The sequence below is a fragment of the Otolemur garnettii genome, unplaced genomic scaffold, assembly GCF_000181295.1.
Source record: "Otolemur garnettii isolate 467f Iridium unplaced genomic scaffold, OtoGar3 scaffold00030, whole genome shotgun sequence".
Classification (NCBI taxonomy): Eukaryota; Metazoa; Chordata; class Mammalia; order Primates; family Galagidae; genus Otolemur; species Otolemur garnettii.
Window position 1 is genome coordinate 16,850,771 of NW_003852425.1, and position 14,091 is coordinate 16,864,861.

Genomic DNA, 14,091 nt, shown 5'->3' on the forward strand with positions numbered 1-14,091 from the left:
ACAGAAGCTGAGGAGCTGAAGGGGCAGCACCTTGCCCCAATCCAGGGGGGAGGGTGGTGTCTCCCCAACCCCCCTCCACACAGATCCTCTCAAATCCCCCCACTCCTCTCAGCCCAGCCCATCCTTCAGGGCAAGAGAAGCAAGGCCCGGAGAATCTTTCTGCTGGGGGAGTAGCTGAACCCAGGCAACTCAAATTCGCAGGAAAATCTCAACAGGACCAAGGCAGGGAAGGCTTTGCCTGACCAAAGTCGATCCCCCCACTGAAAAGCAGGGTCTGCTCTGGGTGAATCGTCCTGTTCACTGTGGGTTTTCACACAGCCTGCAGGAGCCACTGAGTCCCCCATGACTGTAGGGCACTGGGCACTTTTCCCGAGGTCTTCACAGAGATTCTGTATAGCCATCTTGCTGCTGCCTCACACTTTTTTTTTTTAATTTAAGTTCAATGACTGGCATCTCTTTTGGCTTATGCATGCATATAAGTAGAGGATTCTAATTTCTTCTTTCATGCGTGGTTAGGTGTTCATTGCTATCATTTGCTGGTTGGCTAAGCTCTTTGATGACTTCAGAAGGCAAGCAGGTACCCCCTGTTTGCAGCTGAGGACCTTGGCTGGCTAGGAGCTGTGCTGGGTGGGAGCTTATTTGGACACTACTGCTTGTTCAAGATTTCCTGATGCTCTTGATTCTGCCTCAAAAGTGGCAATTAATCAAGATCAAGCCATCGGACAGGATTTCTGGGATGGCTTCAGAACTGCTCAGCATCTCGAGAGCGTTCACTACTATTGCAGGAAGTGCAGTTTGAAGACCTGTGGCAACTCTGCTCATAACTAATATTTTTCTCCCTAAACATGAATATTCTCTGATTCCTCGTGTGAGATCCATAATTTGACTAGATGTCAAATGTTATGTCTGTAATTATCTGAGAACTTAATAATAACTAATGTGTGTTCTTTATTTATTTTTCTTATTCAATATTTATAATGCACATGAGAAACAGGTACAATTATCTTTATTTTATTATCGAGGAAGTAAAATACAAATAGGCTAAAATATAGCTAGAAAGAACGCAACACGTTAGTAGAAGTTTTTCTTCTAATATTTCCACCTGAGCTTAGAAACCAAGCAGCTGTTCACCACTGTTTTCACCACTATTTTAGGATAGAATTTCAGAAAAAGAATTTAGTAGCAAGCCTCTTGCTTTTGTGTAGCCCAAAATCTAAGTTTAGTAGTACAGTGATTGAGGCAAATATCACAGTCGAAATTGTGACTTTTAAGGAAAAAGAAATATTAAAATTAAGAAGGAGATTCTAATTATCAGGACTTTGTCAGATTTGTAACCTGCAAAACTCCTCCCATTCTAAAGACTGTCTGTTTGCTTTGGTTGTGGTGCCCATAGCTGTGCAGAAGCTCTTTAGCTTGACCAAATCTCAGTTATCTATTTTTGGTGTTGCTGCAATTACCGGGGGTAAGGTGAGGGGGGGGTCTTCCTCATAAAATCTTTTGCCCATAAAAACATTTTCAATTGTTTTCCCCACACTTCCTACTTCCTTCTAGAACTTTTATTGTTTCATGTGTTGAATTTATAACTTTTTCCCAGTGAGAATCAATTTTTGTCAGTGGTGAGAGATGCGGGTCCAGTTTCAGACTTCTACATGTGGCTGACCAATTCTCCCAGCACCATTTGTTAGATGGGGATCCTTTTCCTCAGTGCACATCTTTGTCAGGCTTATGGAAGATCAAATGACAATATGTGGCTGAGTTCATCTCTAGATTCTCTATGCTGTTCCACAAATCTACATCTCTGTTTTTGTGCCAGTACCATGCTGTTTTGATCACTACAGACTTGTGGTATAACCTAAAGTCTGCTAACATGATGCCACCAGATTTATTTTTATTTCTAAGAATTGTATTGACATTTGGGTTTTTTTCTGGTTCCATAGGCAACAAAGTACTATTTTTTCAAGTTTTTTAAAGTATGACATTGGTGTTTTAATGGGGATAGTACTGAATTTATACATTGCTCTGGGTAGCATGGACATTTTAATGATATCGATTCTTTCCAGCCACCAGCATGATACATTCTTTCATTTGTTAATGTCTTCTGATATCTCTTTTCTCTGATATTTATATTTCTCTTTATAGAGATATTTCATGTCCTTTGTTAGATGTATTCTGAGGCATTTCATCTTCTTTGTAGCTACTGCAAGAGGCACGGAGTCTTTGATTTTATTCTCACCTTGACTGTTGTTGGTATATCTGAAGGCTGCTGATTTGTAGGCGTTGATTTTCTGCCCTAAGATGCTGCTATATTCCTTGATCACTAAGAGCTCTGTAGGTGAGTCCCTGGGGTTTTCCAGGAATAAGATAGTGTCATCTGCAAAGAGTGAGAGTTTGACCTACTCTGATCCCATTTGACAAACACTGATAGCTCAAGTTCATCAACAAGAAAAAAAGGAAACCACCCCATGTCCTTGTGGGTGGGAGACATGAACAGAAACTTCTCTCAAGAAAGGCCACCAAAAACATGAAAAAATGCTCATGTCTTTAATCATCAGAGAAATGCAAATTACAAACCACTCTGAGATATCACCTAACCCCAGTGAGAACGGCTCACATCACAAAGTTAAAAATCTGCAGATGCTAGAGTGGATGTGGAGAGAAGGGAATGCTTATACACTGCTGGTGGGATTGCAAACTATACAACGTTTATGGAAAGAAGTATGGAGAATTCTCGAAGAACTAAAAGTTGACTTTCCACTTGATCCCACAGTCCCATTACTATGTGTCTGCCCAGAAGAACAAAAATAAGTTTACCACAAAGACCTTTACACCAGAATGTTTACTGTAGCTCAGTTCACAATTGCCAAATCTTGGAAGCAAATGCTCATCAGCCCATGAATGATTACAAACTGTGGCTTATGTATACCACAGGCTACTATTTAGCCATCAGAAAGGGTGGAGACTTTAAATCTTTTATGTTTACCTGGATGGAGTTGAAACCCTCTTAGTGTGAAGTATCTCAAGAATGGAAAAAAAGTCCTGTGTATTCCACCCTAATATGAAACCAATATGTAAATAATTACACACCCACATGAATGATGGAAGGATAAAACACAGATATAGTCAAGAAAGGGGGAGGGGAGAAAGGGCAGAGGAGGGGTGGGGGGCCATTGGTGGGATCTCACCTAATGTGCCCAGTGGGAAGGTGTTCATCACTCCCTCTGCATGAAGGGCTGAACTGCAGCTGGAACTTGACCTTGGAACTGAGAGAAATGTAACCTAAAAATTTGTACACTCATATTAATTTGAAATTCTAGAAATAGACATAAATAAAGACAATATACACACACAAAAAAACTAAACATAAGGACGATGTCTTTTTACCCTGGTTAAAGAAAAATCCTCTAGTTTAAGCATCTGGGTATGTTGTGGGTTCCAAAGGAAGATGAAGAGAAGAAAAACATACAAGTTGAGAATGTTGCTTCCCAGAGAAAACTGAAGGGAATGTTAGCTGGTAACAGGCCTGTGCCACCTGCAGAGCCATCATAGGGAAGAGAGATTCTTACATCAAAGGTGATAGACAAAGATGACTGAGATTCATTTAAATTTGAATTTAATAGAATGAAGGAAGAGATGATTTAGCATGAATAATATGCTTCTTAAGTGCCCCTTGCGTATTTCTAGAACTGGTGATCACATTTGAAGACTTGGAGAGAAGATAAATTTTAATTTAGAAGCAGTGAGTTTGTGCAACAGCAGGATATCCAGGGTGAGAGCTCTAGAAAGCAAGTTAGAGGCGTAACGTCAGGAATTCAGAAGGAGAACTGGGCTGGGGACACCGTTTATGAGTTGAGTTCTAAGATGTGATGGTTGAGGTAAGGAAAGTGAGCACTACCAAGGCACTGGGGATAAGCTGTGGTCAGCTCCCGCCCTCTTAGTTTCCTACCCTCAGCCTCTATCCAACACCTTGCACCTCACTGATCAGACCCCTCGGACAAGAGAACACAACTCGAGAGAAACAGACATCAGGTACATGAGAGCAGAACCAAGAGAATAATCTGTCAAACAATGGATATTCTCAAAGGCAGGTGTCTTCAAACTACAGCCCACGGGCTACATGCAGCCCACCCAGGACATTTATCTGGCCTACTGGGTGTTTTTCCCACGGCTACCTGTCCTGCTTAGCAGCCCACTCGTCCTGGGGCCTGTAGTCCATCCTTCCAACAGTCTGAGGGACAGTGAACTGGCCCCCTGTTTAAAAGGTTTGAAGACCCCTGCTCAAAGGGATCAAAATCTCATTACATATCAGATAATGTTTATAGTATACACATTGTTTCAGAGGGTTTCGATCTGGCTGTGTTTTCACATTGCTTGAGGAACTTCAAAATAATTGAACTAACACATAAAATAAAACATTCCTCCATAGACCACTGAAATCCTAACCTCTTGCAACTGGCTATAGACCTCCTATTTTAAAATACTGCTCCTCTGCTCTCGGTAATGCCCAGCCAATCAAGAACTGAGATTCAAGGAGCTTTATGATCTCTTAAATCACAGACATCCTGTCAGCAAATCTTGAAGTCCTTGCTGTATAAAGCAATGGCTTTTACGTTGAGGTTTCCACACCTTCTCCGTCTGCATCTCGTTCACTGCATTGTCATCCTTCATACCCAAAGTCGCCGTGACCCTGTCCTTACTCCCACGCCCACCACTCAGCAGACCTCACTGGCACTTTCCTCACTTTATGTTTTCTTTGCCACAGCTGTGGTTCAATGCTTCACATTCTCTCACTTTAGTGTTAATAGTTTGTTAAATACTCTTTTTTTTTTTGTATTTTTTGGCCGGGGCTGGGTTTGAACCCACCACCTCCGGCATATGGGGCCAGTGCCCTACTCCTTTGAGCCACAGGCGCTGCCCTAAATAATCTTTTTAGGTTGAAGTGTTGTGCATGGTAATCTAGCCCTTTCTTTGGCACCAAAATAAAATCTGCTTGGGAATGTTTTGTGCATTCCTATTACTTAGAGGATAGACTCAGAACCCCTCCAGCCCTTTGTGACTTAGCCTCGGTCACCCTTCCCAGTCCCCTGTGCACCCTCACTCTCCGCTGCTCTAACCTCTAGAACACCCCACACGTGTCACCGTGCTCAGCCATCCCTTCCCATCTCCACGTTCCCCTCCTTCTTTTACCTATCAAAGTGTGAATTGTTCAAAATAAACTTGCTCAAAACCTACTCTCAGGGGTGTTTTTCCTCCCTCATCAGAATTAATTCCTCCATTTGCTGGAGCCTCCTGTCAGGTTGAATCTATAAGACAACACCTAATACATGGTGTGTTGCTTTGTGGTTAATTGCTTCAGACCTCCTTTCCCAGACAGACCTGGATCCCAGCGAACCCCCCAGTCAGGGATGCGCCCTTCCACCTGGCGTCTCATCTCACTCTGCGCTACAGACAGGGAAGTAGTTAACACAGGCTTATTGCTCTGGTTTGAACTGAATCGACTCGCACTGTGCTAAGACGTGTTTCAAATAAAATTGGGTTAAAACCCAATAAGTATGTCCCAGAAACTGAGAACACAGGGTGATACACTGGCTTTTAATACAACTGGTGCGATTCAGCTTCGCTTTTAAGACTTTTTTTATTGTTTTCCGTTTATGAGCAAGTCTGACAAACACGTCTGTCAGTCTGGGGTTTTGTTTTGCTTCCCATTTGACCCTATTTATCTATCAAACCTGAAGCAATTAAAAAAAATCCTGGGAGAAAGGACAGTACATCTAACAAAATTGCCTTTATTCTTTGGAGATTTAAGGCAAGTTGTGTCTGTGAGGTAACCGTCTGGATTAGCCTGTCTCTTTGTTACAGCTAATGGGTTTCTCTTTCCATGTAATAATTACAGCAGAGATGATTTTTTAATAACTATGGGCTTAAAGACTTTTAAATGACCATTCTTAAAGCTCTGTTTCCCTCTCTTTAAAAAAAAAGTAATAATAATCTGGAAATCAAGACCATTCTTATTACGTTGTCCACGTTGCTCCAGGCAGTAAGAAAATATTCACCAGAATAAACAATAAATGCCTTTCCTGGCCACGTGACTCTGCTTAACTGATGCTCCCTCATCACGTCCTCTGGGCCACTCAGGTGGCGTGATGCATGCACAGAAGCTGTGGGCAGAGCATTCATTTTTTATTTCTCTAATGATTTACTGGAGATCATGTTTCTAAATTGTCTGCAAAAATACTTCATCAATGAGGCTTTCTGAAGCCAAATTATAGTCTGTATTAAAAAAAAAAAAATCACAGAGGTCCTCTTGCTTCTCCCCTCTGTATTGCCAAGAACTGTGATTCTGGTCTGCCGGTTTCATTACGAAGCCCAAGGACACCCATGCTGTTTGAACACAGTAACTGAAACGTAATTTAGAGCGACTGCCTGTGAAGAAATACTCACCTCTTTGGGTGAATCAAAAATGCAAACACATCTTGTCATTTCCGAAGATAAAAATGCATTTTATTTATTTTTTTTATTTTTACTCTTAACAATTTATTAAATCATGGAGTATAAATGTCTTAACACAACAATTAAGTAAGTGAGGTGAAGGCTGTGTTAAACAGTTTGATGTAAAAATGCATCAGTTTTAATAGGAATTATAACTGATCACATCAAATCCTTTATGAGAGTGGTTCTCAACCTTCCTAACACCACGACCCTTTAATACAATTCTTCATGTTGTGGTGACTCCCAACCATAAAATTATTTTCGTTGCTACTATGAATCGTAATGCAAATATCTGATATGCAGGATGTATTTTCATTGTTACAAAGGGGTCGCCACCCACAAGTTGAGAACCACTGCTATATGAGGAAGATGAAAGAATTATTTTAATAAAATTTCAGAATATTATAGGGGTGCACACGTTTTGGTTACATGAATTGCCTTTGTGCAGATTGAATCAAATTTATAAGTGTGTCCATCACCAAAATAGTGTGCAGTGTGCCCGTTAGGGGTAAATTAGCCCCCCCACACACACTTGCTTAGCTTTCAAATGTGCACATGGGCACTGATCAATTAGTTGCAACTTAACAGTGACGGCATGTGGTGTTTCTTTTTCCATCCTTGTAAAACTCTGCTTAGAAGAATGGTCTGCAGTTTCATCCAGGTTGTTGTGAAAGGTCTTAATTTACGTTTTTGTTCAATGGCTTGGCAGGACCCATTTTATTAATCCACTCCTGTGTGGATGGGCGCTTGGATCAATTCCACATCTTTGTGATTGTGGATTGTGCTACAGTAAACATTTGAGTACACGGGTCTTTTGGATAAAATAACTTGCTTGGGCAAATACCGAACAGTGGGAATATGGATCTAGTTTTAGTTCTTGAGGGGTCTCCATGGACTTTCTGTGCAGGATGCGTATTTTGCAGTCCCACCAGCAGCGGTGTGTAAGTGCTCCCTTCTCTCTGCATCCAGGCTGGCACTTTTTTGAGACTTTTCAATAAATGACACTCTAACTGGAGATAGGTGATATCTCTTTGCAGTTTTGATTTGCATTTCCCTAATGATGAAAAATGTTGAGCATTTTTATGTGTTTATTGGCCTTCTTTTGAAAGGCTTGTTTTGCCCAGTTTTTATGGGGTTGTTTAATTTTTTCTTGCTGATTTATTTGAATTCTTTACAGATTCTGGCTATCAGCCCTTTATTGGATTGGTAACATGCAGATGTCTGTTTTCTCCCATCTGTAGGTTGTCTATATAGTCTGTGGATTATTTTTGTGGCTGTACAGAAGCTTTTTAATTTAATAAAGTCCTGTCTGTTAATTTTTACTGAAGCTGTGATTGCCTTTGAGGTCCTTGGGAATATTTTGCCTAGACAGACATCTTTAAGATACTTTCCAACATGTTCTTCTAGAATTCACAGAGTTCCACGTCTTAGATTGAAGTCTGTTATCTAGTGTGAATTAATTTTGTGAGTGGTGAGAGGTGCGGATCCCGTTTCAGTCTTGTACATGTGTCTATCCAATTTTCCCAGCACCAACTACTGAATAGGGATTCTTTTCCCCAGTGTATGTTTTTGTCTGCTTTGTCAAAGATTAGATGTCAATATGAGGGTGGTTTTACATCTTAGTTTTGATCCAATCCATAGATTTGTGTCTCTGTTTTTGTGGCAGTACCATGTAGTTTGGGTTACAATAGCCTTGTAGACTATCTTTATCAATTGTACTCCTCATAGGGTCTCAGTAACTAGAATAGCGCCAGCCTCGATTCAGGAGCTCTTTAAATATATATGTACGTTTGATGAATTGAGCACTGTGCGTTATGTTTAATGCCAGAAAAAGATAGTCATGGTTTAATAATTTAAAGTTCTCTAGAATGTTTTAAATGTCATAAAGAAAATGCTCCATAGTCCAAGGAAATATTATTAAAAAACAAGTAACATTTTGTGCAATGAGCTATAATAAACATTCTAGTGCAAATGTCCTTGTGATAAAACGATTGTTTTTTATTTTAACTTTAAAGATGGTACTAAGGATTATAAAACACTTTTGCAAAATTATTTCATTAAAAAGAATTACTTGAAGTCTTTTATGGTCATTTTTGTGGTAGATTATAGAAATGCAAATATAAATAATTTATCACATTCTTCTTGTAAAGAATGTTTCTCTTCAAGAAAATGATACTCTAATGAAGTAACAGAGATAAATAACTTCAGTCCTATAACTAAAGAGCAGATAAACCCAAACCAAGAGAATTATGAGGCAGGGCAGTACAACGGAAGGTTCAGTTGTCTATTTGTGAGATGTTGTCAGGGGACATTAACAGAGCAGGTGAGGCTTGAACTGAAACTTACGGTATTCTTTCTTCTTCTGTTTCTTCTGGAATTCTTCACAATAAAAGAATGAAATACATAGATCCTTTTTGAAGTTGCTGTAAATAAGACCACAGATGCTAGAAGTCTTTCTTATCCTGAGTGAAAGTTCATCCAGAGATTTAAAACCTGTACTTATTCATGGTTCCCCTAGAGACAAACATTGTAATCCTGGTCAATGTTGTCACACTGAGCAGATTTCTACATGATTTATTTAAAGCTTCAAAAATGGCCAACAGCTGAGACTGAGTCAGTTGATCAATAAAGTTACTGCTAAAATATAACAAGTGAAGGTTCAAGATGCCGACTACTTAATAAATAACTGAATATGTTTTTGACCAGTTAAATTCCATCTGTCTTTCTCTGTATGGCCCTGATAGTGGCCATGACTGTCACTGTAAGCAAATCCATATCCAGACTCTTCAGAAATTCTATTGTTACCTGGTAACATACTGTCAGACTTTCTGAACGCCAATCTTTAGGGAAGTAGTATCTAGTGAATTCTCTCCACTTGTGCAAGGGAAGGAGGCACATGGTTCTTTAATTTATGAGCGATGCTCCATGATAGTGGCTTCCTTGTTCCTCCCACACCAGTCACAGGAGGGGACAACCACAGCTTCATGTTTGCCCAAGTATCATAACTTGCTTACCACTGACTCATTTAATTTTAAAATATATGTGATTTCTTTGTTCTTTATGATGAAAATAACTAAACTCTTTGAAATTATCTCTCTTCAAACAAATGCTGTGTCCAGTAGGAAATCTAAATTTCAATATAAAAAATATGGAATTAGCTTCTAGGATCTTAAGATCATTATTCTCCAATGACTGTGGGAAGTCATTTGAGGGTTTTAATTGGGAAAATGATGTTCATAAGGAATCAGAACAGGTCCAATCAAGGGAAGCTGAGCCAGGATTAGGGGGTGCAGACATCTCCTTGGCATAGGCAGTGATGATGATTTAGATGAATGATTAGTAGCAGGGACTGGAAGACATGATGAACTTCAGAAATAAATTCGAGGTAGATTCAACAAGAATTTCAAATTGTCTGAACAGAGAAAAGAGAGAAGAAGGGTTGAGAAACCAAGGAGAATTCCCTGGTAGCAGATTTAAAGGCAATTAAACTTGTCAAAGGGAAACCTGAAGAAAAACTGGTTTGGAATAAGAAGCAATGGTTTAAATTTTGAATCTGTTGACTTTTGGGTTTCTAAGAGTCTTTCACGTGGGAGTTGTTAGTAGGTAGCTGTATATATGGATCTAGAGGTCAGGGGAGGATCTCTGTTAAAAACAATTTAGGAAATCAATACATTTGATGCTACATAAAGCCTTGGGAAATGAGTGGTCTAAGACCAAGCATCTCATTGGAGGGGAACGCGGTCATGTAAGTGGAAAATCACAAAGAAAAATCACTAAAGTTACTGACAAGTAAAGGGCGAGCCAAAATTTTAAGAGAAGGGAATGTTTTATAACAAAAAACCAGAGGATGTTTAAAAGCATAATATGCTCCAAGGATGCCAAGTAAAATGGACCAGAAAACGCATTACATTCAACAGCAGAAAACCCGAATCCTGCTCATCCCAGCCCCAGTGTGGGCCGTGCAGTGGAGGAGGAGGAAAACCGAAGCACATCTGTGGAAAATGCTGCAATGGAAACAGCAAGGGTTCTAGTGGAGAAAGTGAGGCTCGCAGCCCTTTTGTAGAATTGACTATAGGTGGAAAAAGAGAAACGTTCCTGGAGATGGGAGCTGGCCCAGGGTTCGCTCCTCCTGATTAAGGAGGGACGGGTAGTCACAGGGAGAAGGCAGCAGTCGGAAGCGGAGGAGCAGGATGCGGTGGTGAGGTTCTGCTGACAATTTTTCTTGATTCCAATTCCAACTCTGGGAAATGTTACATAATTTATTCCCCTTTTGGACATTATTAATACACATGTAATAGAATTTTAACAAAGCTTCTGTGAATTTCAAGGTAAATCTGTTAGATTTTGTGTGTTTTTCTCAAATTAATTTCATTAACTAATTTTTCTTATTCGGTACCTGTTAATCACCTAAAGAAACAGTATTCCTGTTTCGGAGCTTAGTGGTGAGATAGAGCCCCTATCTCGGGGAAGGAAAGTAATGAGAACGTGCAGAAATGAAGAGTAGGATAAAGTGTCCCAGGGTGAAAGGATGGAAGAGAAAGAGTGGGGGCACAGGGTGCGGGCACAGGGCATGCAGGCACAGGGTGCGGGCACAGGCATTGTCAGACAGAAGCTTGGCAGTAAGTTGACAGATTCTGTGTCCCTCTAAAGTGACAGGCAAGGCGGCACACAGAGGTATAAGCTCACACACTGCACACCTACAAACATTCACATAACACAGCACAGAGTGAACTCACAAACGCACTCACACACACACACACACAGTCAATGGAGGCACTACATGATATGCAAATGTAGTTGGATTTTACTTTATGAAAGAGAAGATTATTGAAACGGTCACTGAAAAAAATGTCAAAAAAGACTGAGTAGGATTTTTCAGCATCGTTGGGCCCCAGTAAGGTGGAGATCATCATTTATACTGACGTGCCTCTGCTCGCTGGTGCAACTCTTTTCAGCAGCTTTAAACAGCTTCTTTGCAGAAAAAGCAAATGTGTAATTAGGACTGATTCATGATTAAGGTTCCCGAGTTGTGTGGAGGAGAACCTTTATAAAAAAGAATTAAACATGCTGGGAAAAGAAAAGCTGAAGTATTTTACAATAAATATAACTTTAAAATATATACAGAAAATACTAGTCATAATTATGAGATCGTAGATCATCAGAAGATCCAGGTCCTAGCTCAAATATCTGGGTTCAGATGTTGTGCTAGCCAGACAGAATATGGACATAAATTGTTTGAATGTCTTAACAGAGACAAAGGTCAGCTGTAATAAGAAACAGTGAGTAAGAAAGAAAGTGAGAGGTTGTGTTTGGTAATTCAGGGTCTGAATTTATGACTGCAGAAATGGAGGTGAGATCTAAGGTCTACACTCTGGCCCCAGCGAATGGATGACAGGAGGAGAAGGGGATGAGTGTCGTCACCGAGAGGAGATGAGGGGCTAGAACGCTGGTGTCTGGAGTGGCTCAACCACATAGTCATGGAAGTCACTCCCCACAATGGTAGAAATGAAGGCAGAGTGGAATATAGTGGGCCAGGTTACAGTCTTTAAGGAAACAGCTTGTAGCAAGGCAAGGCAGAGAGCTGTGAGTGCTAGAGTGAAGCTGGGACTGTCTTATGTGAAACTAGGAGCTCTTGGTAAAATAATATGTGATTATTATTCAAAACCCAAACAATGAAGAAACTTACAGAGAAACAGATCAAACTCTACCCATGTAGAAACCTACCATTAGCCTGCCCCCATCCTTCTTCAGTTCCTACCCGATATTCTCAGCACCATTTGTTGATGAGGGCTTCATCCCCCCGTGCACACTGTACTGGGAACAGATCAGCCACCTGCATGTGGGTGGCTTCACGTCCGGTTCTCTGTCTGCTCCACTGGTCTGGCTCCATTTCTGTGCCAATGCCATGTGGTGGTGGTTACTTAGACTTGTAGTGTAGTTTGAAGGGTATAAATATAAGACATTAAACCATAAGATTTCATGAAGAAAAGGTAAGAGAAGCTATTCGATCAGAGTAGGAAAATCTGTGAAAAATACCCCAAGGGCAATCGTAGCAACAATAAAAATAAATAAATTGTACTTGATTAAATTAAAGAGCTTCTGCACAGCTAAAGAGATAATCAATAGAGAAGATAGACAACCCACAGAATGTGATGAAATATTCACAAGCTATATGTCTGAAAAAGAGCTAACAATGAGAATCTAGAAAGAAATCAGACAAGTCAGCAAGAGAAGATGTAGACAGCTCAGTTAAAAAGTGGGCAAAAGACAAGAACAGAAGCTTCTCTAAAGAAGATAGACGTGAAAATATGTTTGCTCACTAATCATCAGGGAAATGCAAATTAGGACAATGAGATATTCCCTTTCCCCACTTTGAATGGCTTTTATTAAAAAGTCCAAAAGCAATAGCTGCTGCATGAAAGCCGAGAGAAAGAAATATTTATACACTGTTGATGAGACTGCAAATTAGTGCAACCTCTATGAAAACAGTATGGAGATTCCTTGAAGAACTAAGAGCAGACCTATCATTTGGTCCAGCAATCCCACTCCTGTGTGTTTACCCAGAGAAAAGGTCTTTCTGTCAAAGAGTCCTTTCAAATGTTTATTGAAGGATGATTCATAATTGCAAAGATGTGAAAGGAACCCAAGTGCCTATCAATTTGTGAATGGATTAACAAAATGTGATGTATATAAACCATGAAATAATATTCATCCATAAAAAAGGGGGAATGCCTAATGTCTTTTGCAACAATTTAGGCAGAACTGGAGACCATTATCCTAAGTGTAAATTGGAGCTAACTGGTGAGCTCACAGGTGCACAGAAGGAAGTAAAACCCAGTGGAAACCAAGAGGTGTGGGGAGGGGAGGGGTAAAAACCTCCTCCCGGGTCCAGTGGGCACGGCCCCTGTGAGGGCACTGCAGGCCCTGCCTCAAGTATTACAGAAGTGATCCATGTAAACCAAAACATCTGTACCCACATCATGTTTTAAAATTAAAGAAATTCTTACAGATCTTTTTATTTTATTTTATTTTTGAGACAAGATCTCAGTCCATCATTCAGGCTGGAGTGCAGTGCCTAATCATATTACCCGGAAGCCCTGAGGGTCTCAAATGATCCTCTTGATTCGGTATCTCAGGTAGCTAAGATTTTTTTTTTTTTTTTAGTAGAGACAAGGTCTCACTATATTGTTCCCACTGGTCTTAAACTCCTGGCCTCCGGTGATCCTCCCACCATGACTTCCCAAAATGCTAGGATTATAGGCATGAGCCATCACACCCAGCCTGCTTGTATAATCTTTTATAGGATGTCTACAAACAGCACAGCAACACAGTTTTTTTTTTTTCTTCATAATAATGGACGATTTTTTATCAGGACATGAGAAATGAGAAGAATGTCAAACTCACATGTCAACACTGATGAAAGTAGGGTGGGTGTTGGAAAATGCACGTTCCCTGAAAGCAAAAATGATGGCTTAAAGGGAGAGCCATTGCCAGCTAAAGAAAATGGATGAAGGCAATGCTTCCATGAGACAGTGTTTGTGACTGCACAGTGTTTGTTAATCAGAGTATGGACTTCAGAAGTCACAGAGGAAGGCCTGGAGGCAG